This window comes from Ovis canadensis, chromosome 6 (genome assembly GCF_042477335.2).
Source record: "Ovis canadensis isolate MfBH-ARS-UI-01 breed Bighorn chromosome 6, ARS-UI_OviCan_v2, whole genome shotgun sequence".
Classification (NCBI taxonomy): Eukaryota; Metazoa; Chordata; class Mammalia; order Artiodactyla; family Bovidae; genus Ovis; species Ovis canadensis.
This window is the reverse complement of record NC_091250.1, coordinates 131,208,858-131,213,713: the sequence shown is the minus strand read 5'-3', so window position 1 is coordinate 131,213,713 and position 4,856 is coordinate 131,208,858. Positions and strand designations below refer to the sequence as shown.

General features: G+C 47.6%; 1 pseudogene; it reads left to right on the top strand.

The window, feature by feature from the left end:
- Positions 1 to 3,042: 3,042 nt before the first annotated feature.
- On the top strand, positions 3,043 to 3,766 carry LOC138443006 (melanoma-associated antigen 10-like; annotated as a pseudogene).
- The last annotated feature ends 1,090 nt before the right edge of the window (positions 3,767 to 4,856 follow it).

The window sequence follows — 4,856 nt, the reverse complement described above, 5'->3', positions numbered from 1 at the left end:
CTGGAATTTGGTTGTCTCCATATTGGTTCCTGATCAACATCAAGGAGCCCATGTTTGGCTCATGAACGTTCAGGCTTAGCCCCCATACGAGAGCTCCTGCTTCTGTATTTCACTCTGGGCTTGCTTTCTCGTGTGAGAAAGTTGCAGCCGATGCATCCCTGCATCTGAGTGCTGCCCTGTGGTGTTTATTAGGACAGGTGGTCAGCTGTCACCCACCTGTCCCCAAGTGAAAGTGTTAGTTGCTCAGTTGCATCTGACTGCGACCCCATGGACTGTGGCCCTCTAGGTGCCTCTGTCTTGGAATTCTCCAGGCAAGAATACTGGAATGGGTAGCCATTCCCTTGTGCAGAGGATCTTCACCCAGAGATTGAACTCTGATCTCCTGCGTTGCAGGCAGATTCTTACTGTCTGAGCCATGAGGGAAACCCTGTGTCCAAGGAGGAGCAGAAAAGGGCAGCTACTCCCAGTGTAGGTGAACATCACCTTCACAGTCTGTAGAATCTGGTGATGCTGAAACCGTTTACCTCAGATTGGGCCTTGAACCCACATGGCTGAGACTCAAACCCAGCCAAAACCCTGCTTGGGACTTGAACCCACGTGTCTGAGACTCAAACCTAGCCAAAACCCACAGTACGTAGTTTCAGAACCTGATGAAGTTCAGGTTCTTGATGTCTCATCACAGGATGAATTCAATGAGAGATGAAGTGATAGATAAGAAGTGGGTTTATTCAGATACAGAGAGGCACAGACTCGACAGACACAGTGTGAGCCATCGCAGGCAAAGGTGGCCATGAAGCATGGCATGGTTAGCTTTTATAGGCTGGGTAATTTCATATGCTAATGAGTTGGAGGGCCATTCCAACTATTTTGGGGAAGGGGGCGGAGATTTCCTGGATTTGGGCCATCACCCACTCCTTGGTCTTTCAACAGTCGTCTCACTTGCTGACTCAGGGTCAAGGCCTAGTCTTGTCTGCCATCTCGGCCCCATTGGATTTTAGTCGGTTTAGGTTGTGTGCTTGGGCTATGCCATTCTTTGCAGTTGTGCTCTGCCCCTTCCCTCCTGTTACAAGACTCCAAAAACACCTCACAGATTCTCCAGTCTTTTTGAACATTCATCCCTCAGTTGGGATTTTTTGTTTTCTAAAGGGTCTCTATCAGAATCAAAGATTGAAAACTAACTCAAGTCATGTAGTTTATCAGAGAAAAGAGCAAAGCCCAATATCTATGGAATCAAGAGATAAATGATTGCTAAACCTCATAGTCTTTGACCATGTAATTGATTTTCATGCTGTTTTGGTTTCCTAGGGTTGTCATAACCAATTAGCCCAAACTGGGTGGTTTAAAACTGTAGAGATATGCTATCACAGGCCTGAAGGCTTGGTGGCAGGATCTATTTCTTGCCTCTCAGCTTCTGGTGATTGCCAGCAACTGTGAGTGTCCTGGGCCTGTGGCCGTTTAACTCTGATCTCTTCCTCCACGGCCACTTGGCCTTCTTGTGTTTCTCTGTGTCTCTTCTCTGGCAAAGACCTGACTTCCAAGTAAGGTCACAGGTACAGTGGGTTAGGACTTTGGTATGTCTTTGGGGGGAGGCATAATTTAACCTCCAGTGCTGTCCAAAGATGTTTAGCCTGTGGGGCAGCCAAAAGATTAATCATTACAAAGTGTTTCTCAGATGTGAAGGGACCTGGGCTTAGCACTGAGGATGCAGAGCCAAATAAGATCCCACCCTTGAGGAACCTTGATCATGGAATAGGAAACGGACGACAGTCAAGACGTATGGGATCCAGGGGTGGCAGAAGGAGGAAGGTTTTGTTTCTTTCTTTCTTTTTTTTTTACACTAGAAAACTCCTCCAATCTTGATGGAAAGGCTTTGTGAAAGGAGGACTCAGTGACAACTGAGTTAAATAGAACCAATTGTGGTGGGGGGAAAAAATTCTTCAAGGGAGTGCTGACTTCAGAAGACCCGGCTCCAAATGCAGAGCACAGAACAAAGCAGAAGAGTTCACAGGGGCACAGTTTTGTTCACTCTCGGGGAGCTGGGGGGTGGAGGGCAGCCTTTTGCCGTGTTTCTCAGTTTTGCAAAGATCATCGCCTATCTGCAATCATTGGTTTCATCACAGCCAAGAGCAATGTTTTCATTAGGAACTTGGCCTGACTTGTGTTAGTGGAGCTCAGGATGCAAAATGCCTTTGTTTCCTCATTCAACTTGTTATGCAACGTCCATAATCAAAACAGTATTGAGGCAAGGTGTCTGCTTGGCTTCTCGTGTGTAGCAAGCATGCTGTTTCATTTAACCGTGGGCTCAGTTCTTCAGAAACATAACAAAATGCCTATTTCTCAGCCTCTGTGCTGTTAAGCGTCTGGGCCCTGAGGCTGTCCCCTTGCGGTCCTGACTGATTCGGTCCCTGCAGCCCTGGTGCATGTCACATGCACAGACGAGTGATCGCTGAGCAGAAACCTGGAGGCCAAGGCCTTCAGATAAGAGTGAGACAGAGCAGGACCCTTAAGTCTTTCCCCTCCGTGTCCTCCACCTGCCTTTTGTCTGTAGAAAAACTTTAGCCAAAGAATAAATTAACCGGAGAAATAAGAAAATGCAGAAACAAAGAAAAGCAGTCAAACAAGACCAAATAATAAGGGAGTTCCCTGGTGGTCCAGTGGACAGGACCAGAGCTCTCACTGCCGTGGACTGGGTTCAAACCCTGGTTGAGGAACTAAAACGGTACAAGATGGATGGCATGGCCAAAAGCACGTAAAACAAAACAGAAAACTTTTAAAATACCGAATGGTAATAGTTTAGTCATTACACAAAGTCAACGACCTTCACTCCCTCCTCCAAGGCTATAGATAATATTCTGAGCTTTATCCTTTGAGCTGTTTTGCAGATAGTGAACTCCCCGCCCCCATCAAGTGGAAAAAGTTAAACTCCATGATGACCAGACGATAGCCATAACATAAGCTGCCACGATTCTGAGAACTGGTCTCAAGGAAGTGGGAACAAACCAACCTTGGAACTGAAGAGGAACTGTACTTAAAACAAGCAAGATGACACTGAGTAAACAACGGGAAGTGAAAGTCGTGTCCGACTCTTGGCAACACCATGGCCTGTACAGTCCATGGAATTCTCCAGTGAGACCTAATCTGATGAAGTTCCTGCTCCTTAAGTGTCGAGCCAAGGAGCTGACCTCCCCGGCGGAAATGCTGAAGATGGTCCTCAGGGATAACCAGGAGCACTTCCCGGTGGGCTTCAGCCATGCCTCGCAGTGCCTGCAGCTGGTCTTTGGCGTGGAGGTGAGGGAGGTAGACCCTAGGGAGCACACCTACACTGTGGCCCCTGCCCTGGGCCTCACCTGTGATGCAATGCAGAGCGGTGGGCAGGGCCTGCCCAAGGCCCAGCCTCTTGGTGCTGGTCCTCAGCCAGATCATGAGGAATGGAGACCCCACCCCTGAGGAGGTGGTCTGGGGAGCGCTCAGCAGATGCGGATGTGTGTTGGGAGGGAGCACTCCATCTTTGGGGAGCCCAGGGAGCTGCTGACCCAAGTGTGGGTGTGGGAGGGATACCTGGAGTACCGGCAGGTGCCTGACAGTGACCCTGCTCGCTACGAGTTCCTGTGGGGTCCCCGGGCCTATGCGGAGACCAGAAAATAGCAAGTCATGGCGTTTGTGCTTGGGGTCAGACAAAGGGCTTTGAGGGCCTTCCCACTTCAGTCTGCAGAGGCTGCGAGGGAGGAGGACAAGGAGGCCTGAGCCAGAGAGGCAGCCAGCCAACCCTTCCTTCTGCGATTGAAGAGGGAGCGTTCAGCCTTCTCAGAACTGAGGGCCTGGCCCAGCTGGGGGAGCCATTCTGTGCCTTCTTTGGGTTCCTGTTCTTTATGTAGGCAGATTCTCTGTTTCCTTTAGAAAATTGTCAAACTTGAATTGTTTTAATGGAAGGCTAAATAAACTTCAGTGTCTCAGCTTTGTGAATGATGTTGATCACAGTGTGTCTGTCCTTATCCAGTTCAAGAACAAGAGTTTCGCTATTTTCTAAAAGCAACTGGGAACTCTTCCATTTTGTTTTGTGGTCCTGAACAGGATACAGTGGAATTGGAATTAGGACTGTTTTGGAAATGTGAGCTTACTGAGCAGTAGTATTGATGGGGGAAGAATTAGATGATGAAAGTAATCGTAGTGAATTCATGCTTCTGTCCTTCTTGTGTATCATTCTCAAAGACTAAATTATCCTTGTTAAAAAAAAAATAAAGACTCAGAAATAAGGTGGGGATCAGGTGGGGCTGACGCCGTTCACAGGCAAAAGCCCAGGTCCTAATCCTTGCATGCTTTTAATCGCTAACATCGCCTTCCTTGTACGTGCTCTAGAGATATCTGTTTTTTCACAATCTCGGATCAGGGATAAAGATATACAATGCACAGTCCTCAATGTCAAACCTTCAGGCTGTCAGCTAGTGACGACCTTTCTCAGCAACTCCCCCAAGTCTTTGGTTATGGAAACAGCCACTAATGGTTTTCCATCAGTCACATCAGTACTTCAACATCTTGTTTGCAAAGATGTTTTTCCACGATGTACTGTTTACTTGCTCCCAGCCTTTTGCCTGGGGGTGATGAGAAAGTCATTCTTATTTTTCAAAGAAGCCCTGTTAATTATAGTACAGGCCTGTGCATAGCATATTCCCTACATATCCCCCTTTTCTATTTTTTGAAGCTTATTTTTGGTGATTATTGTTTAGCATAGAAGCCCAAGCGATAGCCTCTAATTGCTGTTGTTTCTCATCAACTTTCTTGGTGATTCGCCGCCAGATGTGGTGGTTACCACAGATAATATAGCCGAGAACAAGGCAGTGAGGTCAAAGGCCGTCCCT